This window comes from Crocodylus siamensis, chromosome 4, assembly GCF_052110815.1.
Source record: "Crocodylus siamensis isolate JL-2025a chromosome 4, ASM5211081v1, whole genome shotgun sequence".
Taxonomy (NCBI): domain Eukaryota; kingdom Metazoa; phylum Chordata; order Crocodylia; family Crocodylidae; genus Crocodylus; species Crocodylus siamensis.
The window spans coordinates 56,655,384-56,676,028 of record NC_143398.1 but is presented as its reverse complement, the minus strand read 5'-3'; positions in this window follow the sequence as shown (position 1 = coordinate 56,676,028).

Here is a 20,645-nt window from a genome sequence, read left to right as displayed (position 1 = left end):
AAGAGTCTTGCTGCTTCCTCTCTCTTCTTTTTGCTAATTTCTTTTCTTGTAATATCATAGTCTCTTATAAGTGACAATGATGCCTACTTTGTGACATATATCCAAAAGGTTGAGCTTTTCAACTGATGACTAAATATAGAATTAGCCAATAGGAAAACTTCCCTGTGGATACTTGAATCACTTTGGGTCACAGGTAATCAATGGTTTAGTAATAACAAGAGCTTCTGTTTTTTGAATACTTCAGGGAGCTCTTGAGACTAATCTGTAGATTACTATCAAAGTAATGACATCACATGTGGTTACATATGTTGATTTCCAGTGGACAAAATCCTGAAAGTAACAATGCTCACTGGATTTAGCCACTCATGTGCTTAAATTTAACTAGTCCATTCAGTGTTTTGCTGGATGTAGTCCAGAGCCCTGTATGCCCACATATTGTTCAGACGAAAAATAAAAATTATGATAGCTCTTACTTTTTTTAAAGGAATGGCAATCAGAAAGTAAAATACAGTAAATAGCAAAAGAATGCTCTCTTGTTCTTAAAAGTAAGCAATTTACGGCAGTCCTTTCCACAGATTTTTAAGGCCAAGTGAAACATTTGATCATGTAATCTGACTTTCTTTGTCACACAGGACATGGAATTTCAACCACTTGCCCTTGTATTGAGGCCAATAATCTGTCTACCTAAACTAGTACAGAAATTGATCTGAAGACCTAGAAAGAGAATTTGCCCATAGACCTGATAGAAGGTAGAGTAGAAGTGTAACGTAAATATCACCACTCCCTAGACCTGGTAAATTTCAGTTGAGCAGTTTTGAATGTGTCCAGCAGAGGGCTGAAGTACTCATACACACAAGCCACTTCATTGTATTACATAGTGACACAATTATATTTGTGTAATTTATATGAATCATTTGCCTGCATATAATAATATTTTCTGAACCTAGTTGAAGATAAGGCTGTAATGGCTACAGCACTCAGATTTAAGAATTACTATCTGGATGGGGGATATGGATAAGGAGGCCTGACTGGCACAACAACTGAGTTCATTGGATCATTTCATCACTGAACCAAATAACAAGGAGCATAACATCCAAGGATCATTTATCAGTAACTCTACCAATGTCATGTATGCCATCACCTGCTTACGGTGCCCCTCTACTGGGCATCACAGACAGGGTGATCTCCACATGTAAGAATGAATGAACACTGATCTGTCGTCAGCTGCAGAAAGAAACAAAGGCCTGTGGCAGAACATTTTGACCTCCCTGGATATTCCATCACTGACCTCAGGATTGCTGTTCTCAGGAAACAAAATGTTAAAAATCAGTTTGAACAGAAAATTGTGAAACAAGAAATCATCCACAGACTGGATTGTGTTAAAATGGTTTAAACAGGGACTACAGATTCTTACCCTCTTACCCAGATTAACTTTTGTAACCCCACTTTGTTCCTGTGGTTTTTTTCATGTTTGATGTCCTTCTCCCCTCTTATCTCCTCCTCTTCCCACCATTTGTATTCAAATCATTCACATATACGTCTCTATGCTTGTTCTTTCACAGAAGCTGATGAAGTGAACTCAAGTTCAGGATAGCTTACACTCTCTGCATATCTCATTTAATTAGTCTATAAGGTGAATATGTACCCTGCCTTCTGGCTGACTTCAGAATAACATAGGTAACCTCTTTCAAACCTAGTTCATTGTCTTTTTTCACTCAGGAGACTTGAGTTCTAATTCTCCTCAGTTAACTAAAGACATTTTGTAGTCTCATCTGCATCACTAAAGGATCTCCTAGGTTTTTATCTAATCCAATAAGAAAAATAATATAAACTAGCATATTAGATACACAAATCCCTTAAAAGCCTTTAGACTGCATCTGAGGATACTGCATCTGAGGATTCAACCTTTAAAAAAGCTAAGCCCTTTTTCTTGAGTGGAAGAGTCCTAACTGTTTATTGAGGGAAGTGGATGCAAAAGAAATAACACATCAAGATATGGCCACTCTAAATATGTGGCTGAACTTCACAAAAACCTTGTATATAAGCTTTCTGAAAAGTATTTGGACTGTATTATTTGGGTAACAACCTGTGGTAATGCCCAAACGTATAAGAAAAGCATTTTTTTCTCTGTATATTTTGACTTTATATTCTGCGTTATAAAAATAGATGTGCTTTTCTCAAAATGTTGTCCCTTAATTCTGGAAGAATCCTCATTTAGAGGGTAAATTCATTTCTGTTGTACAGAACATCCATTTTTAGAAAATAGCATGCAATAGAATCAAGTGAATTAAAGTGCATTTTCCATGTTGGGGATGGAATAATTTGAGCAATTGGAGTAGAAAGCCTGCCTGATAAAAACACAGAGGGAAAAGCTATTCAACCAACTGGCATTTACAACCTGTAGAACCTTCAGAAGTGGGGAACTGATACGTTTCTCTGCACCCCATGATGTTCAGCCCAAGTAATTCTGTAACTGTAGCTTATGCCCCATTCAGCCAGCATTTTAATAATTATATAAAATTATTGAATTTTGCCATTATTTCTTAATGATAAAGACCTTGAGAAACATTTAAGCTGAAATTTAAAAGAGCTTTTGGAAACAATGATCACAAAGGGTACCTATACACAAGCAGCAAGGCTGCTCAGACAGTGTGACACAATGCGTCGGAGCAGACTCAATTAAGTCTGCTGGAGTGTGCTTATTAGTACTGTGCTCCAGCAAACTGCAGGGTCTCATGTATCAGCATCCCCATGCTCAAAAATGGTGGTGAGAGTGTTTTAACTAAAGTTCGTTTGCCATTTTTAAGCATGGGGATGCTGATACACAAGACGCTTCAGGCGCTTTAATTAGAGCATCTCTCAGAACTGCTTTAATTAAAGCATCCCCTCCCCCCACTCCTGGAGCACGTGTATAAATGCCCAAATAGCTCAGGTCAAACTAGGTAATTTTATGAAAATTGTTTCTGTGTGACAAATTGTTACAAACCCTGTTATATTTTGGGGTTCATGGCATGTCATAATTGTTTGCTTGTGTTTTACTGTACTGATATGCCACGTGTGATCCTGGTGGAGAGCCCATGTTATGCTGTATCCATCGATGCTGTTGTTAAAGCTGTATGGATGATGTTATGCTGGCTATGGTTATGGATATGACTTAGCCAGGGAACCCACGGAGTGAGCAGAACGCCTAATTATCTCTTGTCATTGTGTGTTAGGACCAGAACAACTACAATTCAAAACAGCATAAGTAAAAGGCAACTGCTGGGCTGGGCATCCCTGGGCATTGTCCACCTATGATATGGGCAATCAACTCTACAGTAGGCGTCTGAGAATAATGGCTCATCAAGCCAGTGGGACTCCAGGTACCCCAAAACTTTCTAAAGGAATCTAGAGACTCATGAGCATTGGAATAATGCTAAGGCAGGTGTGTGTGTGTGGGGCTGGGGTGGTTAGGAGGAGGTCTGGAGGATTTTTAGAGCTTAGCTAAGCTAGAATATTCATCTTTGAATCTGAGGCTTCAGGGGTTCCCTGGCCCCAGTTACCAGGATTGCTAGGATCAACAGGCAGGCTAAATTCCAGAACTCTGGCAAGGACTCTAACATGAGGCTAGGGGTAGCCAGATGAGAGGACAAGAATCTGTATTTGTTTTATTTTCTGGCTCTAAACCTATGGTCCGTTTTGTTTGCATAATTCATGCAAGGAATGACTTCTGGGCAAGTGATTTTCCTGGCTACCCTTTACATGGAAAGAGAGACTTATGTTTCTTCCATAACCTCAATGTGGGCGCCACTCAGAGCCGGCAGAGATCGCTCACTGCAGCTACAGAGTCCAGGTACAAGGGCAAAGGATCTGAGGTGGTGAGAATTGGAGCTGTCTCAGGGCAATCTAAGTCTGTTCCTTGGGGTGAGGAACTACCACCATATCCTATTAATTATATTTTTTTAAACAACTTTGTTAACTAAAGACAGCAATGAAATGGGCAGGCAGAGAGTCAAGAAACCCAAAGAAACACAGAAATTCTACAATCACATCTGAAATAAAGATCTGCTTAATAAATATATCCTTATAATAAATAAATAAGTAAATTACAGAGAAAACAATTAATGTTTTCTCATATAGTACACTAAAGAAAGGGGCCACTTTTTTGGGGTTATGTCATATATAACAAACTAAATTCAATCCTTTGTCATTTATACTTCAAGTTTATGTCTATTGATTTGAACAAAAGACAATTCTCAACTCAAAGGATGATATCAATACAATTATATTATTCTGTGCCACCAAATTCTTTCTAGTGTGAATATCAAAGTAAGTCAGGTCCTGATTTGATGTATACAAATTTAAACTCTTTCTTTCTCCTACTCCATTCATAGTGTCTGACAAAGTAGGACGTTGCCTGTGAAGGCACATACCTCTCTGAACCAGTTAGTCTCCAAGGGTGTTTTTATATGTGCTCCAGGGGCTGGTGGGGAAGGAGGGGGCGCTTAAAGTGCCCACAGAGTCTCATGTATCAGCATCCCCATGCTTCAAAATGGTGGCAGGGACACTTTAGCTACAGCTCATTGAATGAGCTTTAGTTAAAACACCCACTACCATTTTGGAAGGGTGGGGACACCGATGCACGAGACATGGAGGCTAGCTGGAGCAAGGTCCAGCAGACTCAGTTAATCAAGTCTGCTCTGACATGCTGTAATTACAATGCATTGGAGCAGCCTCCCCACATGTGTACAGGCACCCTGACCCTGAGATGCCACTTTGCCCTAACTTCTTCAAGTGCATTAGAGTATCTTAGGCTGTCTCTGATGAGAGTCTGTAAACATCTGGAAAGTCTGGAAGCAACACAATCTCTTGGCCAGTAGAAAGCATTTCTGAACACTACTTCTGTCTTCAAGGTAAACGTGGAACTTTTGTAGCACCTGGTCTTGCTGAGTGTTACAGACGATTCCCAGACCACAGCAGAAATTATTCTAGCTGACTTCAGCAGTGTAAAATAGTTCTAGGTTTCAGGCACAGTAGCCTGTTTGTGGTTAGAGGTGGGAGGAAGGGGTGTTGTTAGGTCGTTAACAGATGAGGCAAACTTTGTACACACTGAAAACACATTAAAATCAGGATGAAAGATATTCTAATAAATGTGCCATGAGAGAAAAATAATTTATTATCAAATATCTTTGGTTAGCACTACTCTGCACATCATGCCAAGCCAAGTTAAGGTACAGAGTAAACAATGAAGGGAGTCTGCACAGAGATTGTACTGTGTCCGATTTTTGCAGATATCTGTGGCCATTGCCAAATTCCCTTCCATAGACCAAACACCCAAGCTTGTAACACAGGAATATTTGTCTTTTTGAACTGTGCTTTCATAGTATACAGCAGGAGTCTTGGGCAAAGGAACTACAAGGAGCAAAATGTGCAATAAACACAAAGGTTCCTTTGATGAACTGGGTCTATAGTGTTTGTATAATTATGACAACAATTTATGAAAAAAAATTGTAATACAGCTTTTTTCTCTTGTAATAAAAAATCTATTAAACTTGTCTAATCCTGCAATCTCAGCAAGACAGAGTATAAAGGTGTCATAGATTTATTTTACAATATGTTATTCAAAATAATGTACAGGAACAACGATCTAAGGTTGATTCAGCTGCTTTGAAATGAAAGGATTACTGTACCACTTTCACCTATATATGCAGATACAGTTATAAAAACTATCCTTTTTCCCCCTTCTCCTACAAAATACCCCCGTTCAGGAAATTTTTCCATTATGTTGTATTTTATGCTTCGTCATCTTATTTTAGAACTAAATCAATAATTCTTAATATGTCACCTTGCATTAATCAATAGAAGTTTAACATCAATCCTATTTCAGGATGATAAACAATAGGCCATTGATCGAGTTTGACAGCATTTTTTAGGTGTGATCTTAATTTGTCACAGTACAAAAACAGCTGAGCAAAGAGAGAACAATTAGATGAATGTCAGGTAACTAAGATTACATACTGCTTATATTTCTTGAATCACAACATAGGAACTGGGAGCACAAGAGGAAACTCACCTGTTTCTTTCCCTTTATGTCCCCTCAGTGTCTCCTGATCCCTCCAGGCTGTCAGCTACAAAAAAGAGTTTAATTAATGTTACTAAAGATGTTAAAAGAACAATAAATGGGGGCAACCTGATATAGCTAGAGTTGAGCGGCTTTGACAAGGCTGTCTATTGTTTTCTTATAAAAGCTTGGCAAGTTTGCAAAACTCAGACCTGTTCAGACAGCCTACTTGTCATTCTCCATCGCTGCCCTAGCCTAACTTTATGGTACCTTCCGTGGATTTGTTATGCGTTTCCTAAAATCTGTATTGCACAAGCATGAGACAAAACATATACAAAAGTACATCAGCTCTGCCCAGCAGTTCTGCAGATGGCCGCTCAACAGATAACCACATTACTGTTTACATTACATAATGTCTTATGTTAATGAAGCATGCTCTTTAATAGAGACAAAGAGATAGATAGAGAGGCATCTGTGTTAAGCAGACTGTTCTGTGTGTGGTTGGCCTTGTAGATTGTTTGTCTATAACTGTTGATGAATAGGTGTTTTAATATTAGTTTCTAAAAGAACCAGGAGGCCCTGTCTACACAAAAGAAAGCTGTATTTCAAAGGACCATATCCAGATTGTTATCTAGGCACCTAAACAGAACTTAAGTGGAATTCAGATGCCTGAGGGGGCTGGCAGAGTTCACTAAATATTACAACAGGATATGATCCCCAATTGCAACAATCATGCCTCCTGCCATGCCACATGCACATGACAAGAGGCACAATTTTTAGGATCAAGGATCAAATCAAATCCCATGACTGCCAGCAAGGAGCCTGGTGCACAGGTTTGCAAGTGTTGGTCAGGAGAGGTCAGTCCATTCTTCCTGCCTGATAATTGCAAACTCAGGGGCTCCCAGACTGGGACCTTTAAAAAAATACATGTGCACATTCTGTTTTTAGACATGTTAATCTCACCATAAATGTAATATGTGCCAGGGGCCTAAGTCACAGAAAGTGATCCAAACTACTAGCAGCCACAAACAGCTTAGGCACCTAAATTTTGGCATGAAACTAGAATCACTAGATATCTGAACTTAGACATCCATGCATGTGCAACAGCACACAATTCTGGGAAGTGAGATGCCAAACTTCTACCTAAGCTCTCCTGCAAGTGAAAATGGAGAATGGCAGGGCCTAAATTTCACCTAAGCTCCTAGAGAGGGCTGATCTGCTGGAGGTGCTTAAAGCATGCCTAAATTCAGTACTGAGCACAGCAACCGTGGTCACTTTGGCCACATACAGACATTTCACTTTGACCGGTATGAGCGATCAGAAACCAGTCTATACCTGTAACAGAACAAAGGTTCAGCACACATAGACTAGTTTAAAAATGGCATAATCAAGTATAAGATTTGTGCCCCACCCTACACTGCCCACGGAAAACAACTTAACTTATATCCATTCTGCCTCAGGCTTTCTGAATAACTGTACCTAGCCTTTCAGTCAAAAGTCCTGCCCCTGACATCTCTGTGGGTACCTATGTTTTGCATAATAGCATAGTGGTAAGAACATTTACTCTAGAAGTGGAAGACCTGAGTTACAGGTCCCCAGCCTGAGGGGACACAAACCTACAGGTGCCATGAAAATGTCTTAACCATCAGATTGTAGAATAGCTTGGAGGATGAGGGGGAAGGATAGTAGGAGGGAACCCATTACTCACATTGTTGAAACTGAGCCACTGTGCTTAAAGAAATTTAAGATTCATCAGGGCAAAATAAAAACAAGGATGTGGGAGTTTAATTCTATAATCCCAGCAGTGATTGCACAGCACTGGGTCAGGGCAGTACATGGTTCCTGTTCCTATTCCCAGGATGATTTATAAATTTGACATGAGACAATCACTGGATAAAATACATAAATAACCTGGGAAGGGCGCCAAGAAGCTGGGACTGCCCAGACACAAGGGAGTGTCCTCATCAGTGGGCTACACAGTCAGGTTCCTTCCTGATCACTTTCCCTGCTTGAAATCAATCTAAAGTGTTGGGAGATTCAGCCACATTGGTAAGGGGAAGCAAACGTATGTTGTTCCATTCTATCCTCACTCTCACCCAGCACTGAACTTAATAGTCCTGCTTGTGTGGTCAGGGTTGACCAAGTTCAAAACCCATTACAAAAACTTGTTGTCAACTCTGTGTTTATACAGCTGCTGGTACTTTGTTTTCCGTTCTTGCTGAGGCCACTGCTTTCAGCTGATGAGTTGTGACTATTAGTACTCTGCCATCCTCCTGAGATGCAAAGGGATGCTATATGTACACTCATTTAATTATGTAACTCATTTGGTTCCGCACACCTGCCAGCTATGCAGATGTGATTGTTCCAGCAAGTGGGGTAACACATTTTGCAGGACTAACTACAATTCTTACACAGCTCCAGTTGGAGAAATTAGAAGTTTCTCTGGATGGTGATGAAACTATTCACATCCTCATTACTCTGTGCATTCATTTGTGAGCCATGTGTCCACAGGACTGCCTATTTTCATGTATATTAATGCCTTCAGAATGGATATTGTCCATACAGTTCTGTGTTTTCACTTTAATTTTTCTCATATTCTAGAGTGGGTCTAATGAATTCTCCCCTTTCTCATTTTTAAGCTATGCACACACATTTCACAACCTTCCCTCCTCCCACCTCTTTATTTAAGTTTTCTCTCCTTCTCTTTCTCTCTCTCATGCCTACCTACAGTTCCCACTCCTCTTTTACCCTGTAGTAACACCATTGTACTAATCTTCTCCTCCTTACTGACCTTTGAAAATTTTGTATTGCAGGAAATTATTTTGCACATGATTACTAAGGAAGCCTGTGGAACGGTGCGGGAGGGGGGGACACAGGAAGGGGGCATTCCCTAGCTACACAACTGAGGTACCAACTTTGTCAAAGAGCGTTAGGAACAAATACAGTTTCACTACTACACATAGCATATGATTTCACATTTGCCAGTGTAATTCCAGTCTAATACTGAAAAGGAACATGGTATCAGATATTACCTTAGAATCAAGTAGTAATGCTGTTAGAGAAGAGCATGATTAGAATTAAAAAGACTGAAATACCATGCACACACAATCCAAGACATCTTTTGGAGTAGATTTCCAGATAACATGTACATGCAATTGTACATCTACTAGGGCTGGCCCACCCGCAGTATGCAGAACAGTTATTTTCCCACTGTAGTTGGAAGACCACTAGAGTGTAACACCATCCACCCCACACCATGTTTAAGAAACACCTGGATGCAGATGAGATATCTGCACTGAGTGCTAAGTTTTACGGGTTTGCAATCTTATTCTTCTGGATTTTTCTCTTTCTTGTTGCTGTATTAAAACTCCACTCAAACAAATAATGGTACACTGTGTGCTGTCAAATCACACAAACTAAAAAAATAGTTATTTGGAACTACTGCTAACCAGACATAAGTTAGAACTGCTGAGGTTCATGCTGACCCCAAAAGAATAAGACTCCTTTTGTTCCTCTCCTCTGCACCACTGGTAGAACATAGGTTTCATGGACTGGAAAATCAACCCTTATGACTAGGGACAGAAATTAAACATATACTGGTATAAGTGATGGGAAACCAGTTCAAACCTGTAGCACAACAGAAGTTCAGTGCACATAAACTGGTTTCAAAATGGCCAAAACCAGTTTAAGATAAACCTGGATGGATGTAGTACGGGATGGGCAAAATGCATCCTGCAAGTCAGATGTGGCCCACCAGGCCATTTTATCTGGCCTGCGGGGACTTTAAAAAATTTAGAAAATTAATATTTATCTGCCCTGGGCTGCCTGTCATGCGGCCCTCAGTGGTTTGCCAAAACTCAGTAAGCAGCCCTCTGCCCAAAATAATTACCTGTCCCTGATGTAGTATCAGACATTAAATCAGTTTATTGAACTTATGTCTCAGATCCCCTCCACATTCAAGGTAACTCACAGTCTCCCAGCATCCCAGGATGCTTTGCACCTCCCCACAAACCCGCTTCCCAGGGTGGGCAGGTTAGCCTTAGCCCAAGCTGTCTGCTGCAGCCGAGCAGGGAGATGTGCTTTAGTGCCCCTCTCGCCCAGCTTCTGGCCTGGGCCACTACAGGCATGTGGCTGCATTTCTAGAATCAAAAGTGAATGTCTGTTCACTTTCTTATCAGTTCAATCTATGCAGCGTAGACTAACTTGCAAAGATTGAATTGGTTCAGCCTAGGGCTTTTTGACTTTTGTATTTAGCCTATATGCTGCACATACATTATGGAATATATGCCATAGTCAAAATGAGTAACGGCTAATGAAAAAAATGCCTGTCTTATTCTTAAAGAACTTCTGCCATCACATCTAGCCTTTGTTGCAACTCCTCAAGAAAACAATGAAGATTGGCAGTTAGAGTAGAGGGCACTTAGAGCTCTTCTTCCCACAGACAGCTGTCTCTTCTCTTGGTTTATTTTTTTCTGAACTGCTGTACACATTTCTAATTCAACCTAATCATTTTAGTTGCAGAGTATTCCATCCATCCATCCAGCCCTCAAATTATTTTAAAACATCCCTGCACTTCTGTATTTCCCTTCTTTCTGTTTTCCAAGCAAAAATAAGCCCACTGTATTCCAATCCCTGTAGAAAAATATCTCATACCAGAGTTCTCAGATTTATATTACTCTCTATCTCCATGTATTTTTGTTCCTATTCCATAAAATTTCAGTAAAGCAATAAGATATACACAAGTTATCACTAACATCAATCACCTGAAAAATAGACTAAAGAACTCATCCATATTTTGAGTTTATCAGATACATGAACAAAAAATTAAGCTTTCAGCTACATAGAAATGTGCCCGCCCAGCATCCTGTAATTGTTTTCAGTGGTGTGCATGTAGAAGAACTACATATACCGTTCTTTTTTTGGTAAAAGATACTACTGACATACGTGGGAGTACTGCACTTAGAAAAATGGTACGAGGTGGCCTTTTTAAAAAGCACATGAATTTTTTTACTGTGTGATTTAAATGTTGTTGAAGATAACATAACTAACATGGCTGTACTTTGAAAATCTATTCTGCTGTCTTCAAATCAGCAATAATTTGACCCTAGATGAGGGAACGAGATCTAGCCCATGGAGAGATCCACATGGGTCCGAAAATCTGGCAGTCGGGGAGCAGTGCTAGAGTTAACTACTTCTCCCCTGCTGCCACAGGGACCCAATCTGGGTGTGCTAGGCTGTGCCAAAGCAACTCAGGACTCAGTCTGGGCATATGGAGGCTGATCTAGGCACCAACTCCATGAGGCATCCATCCCACAAACCAGCCCTGTACTACTCATCCAGCTGGTGGTGCTGGAAAGTTGAGCATCACCGGCCTCTAGATAAGAAGTCATGACAAAAGCAACCCCCCCCACCATATTATAAAATTTATCAACTGCAATATATATATATTAGGTTTTAATGGGATACTCTGCTGACTGTGACTTTCTTGTGTGCAATGAACGTCAGGCCAAGGAAGTATGGACGTTCATGGCATGTCACTGTGTGTCATCAAAATGTGTCTAAACACAATAGGTATTATAATAATCAATTCATCTGCTGGGTTTGTAAAGGCCTACAAGTAACTGATAATAATTGGCAGAATATTGTCAAGTATAGAAACAAGACGTATTTAAAAGCGATGATTTCTTTTCTCAAAATATGAAATAAGAAATTATTAATAAATCATATTAAAATAGGCATGGGTGTATTTACACATAATGTAATGTAACATTAACTGCTGTGTTTTGCTAAAATAAAGTTATATCTTGATATGTACAGATCTAGGTCTATCCATTATGTTTTCCTACTATGGTAAAATCATCTGGTCTGTCTCAGAGTTCCCCACTACCAATGAAAAACAAATAATGCACTTGCTAAAGACAAGTTTTAGGACATCTTATTCTATCAATGATTACCTATTCAAAAGGGCTTCCTATTTGCATATTAACAGCAAAAATGTAGAGGAAGAACCATTTTCCTATAAACAACTACATTAATTGTTATATATTATATTTTAAATTAATAACCTTTTGATTTTTAACAAGGTCTTTCAAAAGGATATAATGTATTGCAGGATAAACAGAAATATTACATTTAATTAAAGTTTCTATAACTTGTATGGGCTTCTTGAATAAAACTAATGGTATGTAAATTCTGACTTGTGCAGACAGAAGTGGTTTTAAAAATGCAGCTTCTTAAATCATATTTTCCATTTGCACTGGTGTTCTCTACTCTTAGTCATAGATTTCAGCAGATAGATCCCCTTTAAATCACATAAACATAGTTCCCCTGAGAAAAAAACATTTTTGCTGGAAATTAGAAAACCATTAGTGCATAAATCAAAATACTGGTGAAATACCCTGCATTAAAGGAGGTTTAGTTGTGTTCACTACAGCAAGGAAAGGTTAAAGTGCCTGAAGGAAAATACATGTTTATTCATAACTCTAAATTAAATTAATTGAAACAATTTAGTGGTAGTTTAGAAACAATAACTGGAATCCAAAGTGCAGCAATGGTGTTTCACTGCTGAATCATTAGTTGGCACTATATTTTGATTATTCCTGTTCAGGGGCCAGCTTTAGTCAATTAAAAATGATGTATGGTTCTGTGTCTAAATTGCAGCTTGTTTTAGGGACAGTCCATCCATCTACATAGCAACTTATCCATCCAGCTTTTGACAAGAAACTTTAAAAAGTTCTATAATCCAATTGGCTGACATCAAGCGAGAAGGAGAATCTAGAGCCCAATGCTATAATGAAATGTTGTATTGATTAGTAAAACCATGATTACATTTGTTGCAATCAGACCTGCTTGAAATAAAAGCCTTACCGCTCATTTATATTTGTACCTTTCATTCTGTGGGAGATTGTGGTACTTTTCCCAATTTCCTATTTACTGTTTGATAATAGGTACTGACAAGTACTCTGACAGTAAACCTAAATATTGTGTTTCTTAGCCGATGTTGGAATGTTCAGATTAAAGTATCTGTCCACATCCACTCTATGCCTTGCTGTTCTACCGCATATTTGTAAGTAAAGATTAAGGAGGATAGAAATATGGATCTGGAAGGACTTTAGAGAACGACACAAAAACAGATGAGGCATGAAATTAAATTTAAAAATTGTGAAGCTTTGTATGCTACAATAATGTTCAGGTACTGAAATTCCCCAGCTTCTCAGTATCACATGAGAATCATTGTTGTGGACTGATACTTCATAAAGGAATTCAGCCACTTATTACACTTATTCCTTGCCAACAGAGTATCCAAGAGGGAGTACCATAGATTTGACAAGGCAGTCAGCCAAAAATAAAGTATGTGATCTGGGATACTTTTAAAACATTTTAAAGTTCTTGTTTCGATATGCTAATGAGTACTGTAGTTTGTTGTGCTACAAATTACAAACAAAACTGTAGAAATAAATATAGGGGCATAAGGAAACAAGGGGCAATTCAATCCAAATAATACAAATGTATACGTGCAGAACCAGCTTCTGAGATTCTCCTCTCAGACTCACAGGGCTAAACTACATTTCTTTCCACCAGGATGTGAGATTCACTCTTCACAATGACATAAAGGAAAAGATTTTCTTGGCCAAGGAAAACAAGTTTAATACTACCATAACATGGTCCAAAACTACAGCTTTCAGAAGGAGAAAGCCATTCACTTCACAAGTTGGACAATTATTTGAAGCAAAATGAATTCAGAATTACTTCTTTCTCCTTCAAGCTATTTCAATAAATGCCTTACCATCAACCTCCCATCTCCCTCCCATTTAGTTCCGTGTAGTTTAATGTCCTCTTAATTTTACTTTTTTTTTTTCCTTTTCTATGCAACCTTGCCCTTGGTATCTTAAAGCTTCCCTCTGCATCCTCTAGTATGCCAGCATCCATGGAGTCATTCTTTTAATACAGTTGTCTTTCTTTTCTCTGTTCTATGTCTACAGTCTCTTCAGATTTTTATATGGTACCCAGCAGTTTAATGTCTGAGAACTTCTAAATAATAAGGACAGAAGTAAGAGTGAAGGTGAAGTTACTCAGACTTTTTTTGGTGATGGAGAAAGCTAGAACAAAGTTGAGAGTCTTGTAGTTTACTCTAAAGGTCTCACGACTTTTCATGGGACTGGGTTCCAGCTTTATGATCCAGTGAGAAAGCTTTCAGTTCACAAGCATTTTCCCTCTCTCCCTCTGCCTCTCTCATTTTATATTTACTTTTTGACTAACAATAAGTAGATTTATTGACCAAACAAGTTACTTTTATACCCCTTAGAAAAAAGGGTGAAAATATGAAAGGCTAGAAAATGTGGTTAGAGTTGATACAGAATAACTCATGGGTTATAGAAAGTGTATATCTTCTTTTCATAAAAGTTACATCTGTTTATTTTTAATCACTTTTTCTGACTTGGACTATTTTTCTTCAACTAGCTGAGCTGTTATCCCAGGTGACAATAAATCATTTAAATTCCCTTAATTCTATTTTTAAATCAATCACACTGAGAACTGATACCAGTTCTTAATGGATTATTGGCTATTGTTACAAGAAAGAGGTTTTGTGAACAAAACAAAGAAGAAAAGTAACTAATTAAAAGCAGTTTTGTAAACCTTTTGGTTTTATTTGGTTTGTAAAGGATTTAACATATACATGGTTGATATAATAAAATTAACAAAAAACAAGGCTCACAATTCTTGGGCTGCACTCTCTATCAAGCTATATTTACTGTCACCAAGAGATTAGGTTCCAAAAAAATCCAGTAAGATTTGTTGCATTTCAACAGTACATAGTATGCATGTCAGTAAAGTGAAATGCAGGCTGCATCCAGCAATGACATGGTCCAGCTGAAAAGACCTTGTGAGACATGCCTTTTTCTTCTCTGAAAGCCATGCCAAACACCACAAAATGCTGAAACTCTTAACACAATTTTCTAAGCATTTGCCATTCAGTAGTGTTCTCTTACATATGGAACTCTGAAAAAGCTATACAAACTGTATAATGTTTTTACCTTAAATAGCTAGCTCTTTTTCCTTTCTACATGAATTCTTTCAAAAGCCAAGTATATTATCCAAATTATAACTACTTTGGGTTTATGGATGAGTGTAATCCAGACATTGATTTATGGACCCAAACTTCCCCAGGGAAGGTCACAAAGTCACAAAATGTGCTTGAACATTGGAGTTTGCTTTTGCTTAGCTGAAATATGAGTAAAATGCCATAGTTAACAAGTTCCTTGTTAACTAAGCTTCTGAGAAGGCTAAATAAGCTTAAGTCTATCACCTGAAGTTTCACTAATACATCCTGATATGCCAGAAGAGAAGGAGAAGAGTGAAGGCAGATTAGATTTGCACCTTATAATGTGCAAATAATTTACCTTATAAGTCTATAAAGGTACAAAATCTACCCCGCCTTCTGCCCAACTTCAGACTAACATGGCTAACTACATCTTTCTATTAAGATAAAAGCTACACAGGTTTAGAGGTTCAGACACCTCACTTTTGATAAAACCTCAGTTTTTAAACCCCTTCCTGAATGTGCAACAAAATACATCTTGTGCCAAACCCTCCAACAGTGGGCAGACAGGACATTTTTACATGTGCTCTGAAAGTGGAGGGGGGGGGGTGTGGCACTTTAATTAAATCAGCTCTGAGAGCCACTCTAATTAAAGCATAAACAATATCTCATGTATCAGCATCCCATGCTTCACTTTAACTAGAATTCATTGAATAAGCTTTAGTTAAAGTGACCCCTCCACCAATTTAAACTGCAGGAACACTAATACACCAAACACGGAAGCTAGCTAGATCATGCTAATTAGAACACTCCAGCAGCCTCAATTATTCAAGTATGCGCCAATGTGCTGTAATTACAACATGTCAGAGCAGCCTCCCCACCTCTGTACAGGCACTCACAGAGGCTTACCTATAATGGAACTGTCGTTTTTAGAACTTTTCAATACAGGAACCATGTCTTGCTTTTGGGTCCCTTACCCTAATTCTTATACATTTGTACAGTACAAAGCACAGACTGGAGAATTAGCTGACTTTGCTAAAAATAGTAATATGAGTATTCTTGTGAGTATTTGGGAGTTCATGGAGAAATGAGCAGTTTTACAAGCTAGGAAGTATGGCTGCGTGAAATGGCTAGGTTTCATTTCCATTTCGGATTTGGCCATTTTGGCGGGACAGTGATTTGTTTTGGTGTTTTGGATCATTGTTCCATTTTGATTTGGCCAAATCTATTTCAGAGTTTCAATGCTGTTTTGGAGATTTGCATTGGCCAGGGAGAGGCAGGCACAGCCAAGTGGCTGCAGGTTCTCCTGTGGCTCTTCTGGCTCTGCCTGTCTCTCTCTGGGTGGGGGGAGCCACGGGAGAAGCCCCCATGGCTGCCCTGCCTGGCCCCATCTCCAGCACCAGCCTCCCGGCACTTTAAAAAAAAAGAGAAGAAGCCCTGCACTCACTGACTGTAGCAGTGGCAATCAGGGCCTCTGAGAGCTTGTGGAAGAGACCCCCCCATGCATCATGGGGCAGTGGGGAGCAGTGGGGATCAACCCTCCCACCTGGCACCCATGCAGCAGCTGCCCTGTGGCAGGGCACTGTGCACTGTCTGGGAGCTAGGACCACTGGGGCTGAGCACTGCCAGGCTCCAACTGACAGGTGGAGCTGCCCCAGCTCCCAGACAGTGCACAGAGCCCTGCCAAGCCATGCTGCACCCGCATGATGCAACAGCTGCCGCATCATGTGGGTGCAATGTGGCTTGGCTGGGTGCCACATGCTGTCTGGGAGCTGGGGCACCTCCAGCAGTCAGCTGGAGCCTGGCACCACTCAGTCCCAGCAGCCCCAGTTCCCAGACAGTGCACAGTGCCCTGCCAAGCTGCACTGCAACCACACCATGGGGCAGCTGCCACGCGGGTGCCAGGTGGGGGAGGCTACTGACCCCTACTATCCCGCACTGCATGGGGGCTCTGCCACAAGCCCTCAAAGGGCCTGATTGCTGCTGCTGCAGCCGGTGAGTGCAGGGCTTCTTCTTCTTTTTTTTTTTTAAGTGCCAGGAAGCTGGGGCTGGGCAGAGAATGGGGCCAGCCAGGGCAGCCATGGGCGCTTCTCCCATAGCTCATCCAGCTGTGCCTGCCTCTGCCCCAGTGGGGGGAATCACAGGAGAAACCCCTATGGCTGCCCTGCCAAGCCCCAGCCCCCACCCAGCCCCGGCTTCCCAGCACTTTAAAAGGGCTGTGAGGCTGTGCCAGAATCTTCCCAGGAGGCGTGGGCCCCCAGATCTGTGTGCAGGATGACAGCAGGCTGCCACTGCCAGCTGGGCCTGGTGATTGACACACCTCATGCTGAGTGCCAGGAAGACTAGTGCTGGCACTGGCCCCGGTCCCAGTCGGCAGCGGCATCATGCTGTCATCCTGCATGCAGATACAGGGGCCCGCGTCCCCTGGGAGGACTGCAGGTCTGTGCCAGACTCCTCCTGGGGGGCATAGGGCTACAGATCTGCATGCAGGATGATAGCAGAATGCCGTCCCTCCCCGAGAGCACTGTGATTGGAAGGGACCTCAGAGGCAGATTGCAGACACTGGCCAACTACAGGTGTTAATATCAGAGCAGTCCTTCCCCCCACACCCTTCATCCTCCCTCTTCTGAGTTTCTGTTTCCCTGCAAGCCCACCTCTGTAACATTGCCAAAACATTTCAGATGGTTTGTTCCAGAGACTTTTTGGAGGCTTCCGCTTCACTTTGGATTCAGTGTTTTGGGTGCCAAAACAGGCCAAAACACCTCCAAAATGAAATGGCTGCTGAAGTTTCACATAGGCCTACTAGGAAGTCCAGCCCAGGTCCCTATGGCATAATTTAACATGGTCCAGTATAATTTAACATGGTCCAGTATAATCCTGTTAGATAGCTTCCCCACATGCAGTTTGAAGAATGGTGGGATACTGACATAACATGTAGCCAACTGTAGGCTCCTAAGACACACAAATGATTTCACTGTTTTGGGGGAAATTAGAAACGCATTTGTGCTTAAGGTAAAATGCTGGTAAAATACTTAGTGTTAATGATAGTTTGCTGTGCTCAGTACAGCACAGAAAGAAAAAAGCATCAAGGAAAATGACTGAGTCAGAGCCAAGTTTAATTCTCAGTATGCGCTTGTGCAACCCCACTGAAGTCAATGGAATTGCACAGGTGTGAATCTGCCTACTAATGATTACAATACAATATGTATTTTAAACTCAAATTTTCCTTGCCCTCCCCAATTTTTTGTGCTATTATATTTTCCCTTTACTTACCTAAAATAAATGTTTCCCATCAAAAATTTTATTTCAAACAGACATTCCCTCACTCCTCCAAAATCTGTCCCATAATAGAACAATACATTCATATCAGACCCTCTCATATTTTCTTGCTAAAGCAATTAATCACACATTATATTTCCATAACACTTACTCAGGTCCCAAAAAGTTTTAAGAAGTAAGTCTCTGAGTGTCTTATTATCCCTATTTTATACCAGGGACATTGAAACAGAAAAGAATAAATAACGTGTACAAAATCACACGGGGATCGTGTAGCAAAGGTGGGAATAGAACAGAAATTTTCTGACTCATCATCCTGTGTCTCAGGAGCTTCCTTATTTTATTATTATTATTGCTAGTACTAAACATGTTTGGTATGACAGCATCTAAGTTTCCCGATGAAAACCAGAGCCTCTGTTCTTGACATGGTACAAACACAGATAAAGGGACAACCTGTGCCCTAAAGACCTTGCAATCTAATAAGTCTTTAATTCTAGCTGCATGAGGGATTCATCTTGCCCAACTCTGAAATTATTTTCACAATGTGTAATTTGATTGGCTGAAAATTCTTACTCTTCCCTTTTAAGGTTTAGGTCTGTATCTTATGGTATCAATGGGTATATTACCTTTTATTTCAGTTGATGCAGGATGAGACAATTGGGGTCCAGTCTCCTGGAGGTGTTGAACATCTGAGATATAATGGGCGCATCTACATGAGATGCTAAATGCATAGTAGATTAATCTTAATATGCATTAGTGCACTAGGCAATGTAATGTACTACTGTGCAGTGGAAGTAGTCTACTGCGCATTAGCGTCACAAAAAACATATATGCACCAGTGCTACTGTGCAATAGGACCAATTGCAGCCTGTTAAGTTAGTACCTGTTATTACAGGTAGTAAACTTAATGTGCCATAATTATGGCGCAGTAATGAACATGTAGATGCACCCACTAAGTACTCTCAGCTTGTGCTGAAACTGAGGAGACCTGAGTGCACTCAGCACTTCTCCGGTTTAATCACTAATAAATGTAGAGATAAACTTTGTCTTGCTACCAGTCAACATTTTACAGAAATATTTAAATATTTGCATGAAATACAGCCTCTTGTTCTCCTCTTTTGCAAGTATGACATTTTTATAGAACAAGTGATGCTGAATTGCAGCTTAGGGTTTCCCTATCTAGTATGTCTCTATCTAGTATTAGGCAGGATAGATTTACCCCTTACAGATTAACTAGGGGTGCAGACAGAAAGGATAATTTTTGCTAGATCTGGCCACAGAAAGCAGTTTATAGCTGTGACCAAACACAAGTGCATGGCTGCAAACAGCTAAAAAAAAGGCAAACAGCCATTTCATTTTGGAGGTGTTTTGGCCTGTTTTGATACCCAAAACACTGAATCTGAAGTGAAGCGGAAGCCTCCGAAACATCTCTGGAACAAAAAAAATTGCATGAGGTATCAAATGAAATTATTTCCAAATGTAACTTGTGTTTCCAGAGCTCCCAGCCTATTGCTGTTCTCAGAATGGGAAGGGGAAAGGGGGGCAGAGAGAGTTCAGGCTGGGGTTTTTTCAGCCCTCCCTGTAAGGTGGGGCAGGTTTATTAGAGTCTCCCCGCATTGCTGTGGGAACCTGCCTGCAGTTTCCCAGCCAGCAGTTATATTCCCCTCCCCTGGAGCCAACAGTGAACTTCTGTTTGGTCTAGGAAAACACTGTAACTCAGAATACTTTGCAGAAATTGGTCCGAGTTACAGCTGGGAGCTGCACTTCTATCTGCACCCTAAATCAGAGATACAGGGCACATCCAGATGAGCATGTGCCTGTGTTTTCCGAACTAGGGACAACTAGCAGTAGCACATATTTATGCTGTTGCTGGTTGTTCCCAGAGAATGCCCCTCCATGCGTGCTCTGGTAGAGTAGGGAGTGGGGTAGGGGTTGCATGTGAGCTGCCCTCAGCAGCCTTACCTGGGGTCCTGGAAGCCTCCTGGGGCTGCAGCAGTGATGATCTGGGTGCACAGAGCCTAACTGGCAACTGGAGTGTGGCTCTGGCTGGCCCAGGCTCCAGTTTTGGGTGGCATATGTTGCCGCCACGTGTGCAGTGATGCTTCTTTGTGCCTTTTTTTCATACGGAGATTGCCCAGTATCCAAATTTGGCTCCACGCTGCAAATATGCAGGGTGAAAAACAAAATCACATATGTGGGTTATGTTTTGTGGTGCCTCAAAAGCCTTTGTGGCACTATAAAGAGCAGGTGTGCACTCCTGGGGATGCACCCATATAGTATAACCTTTCA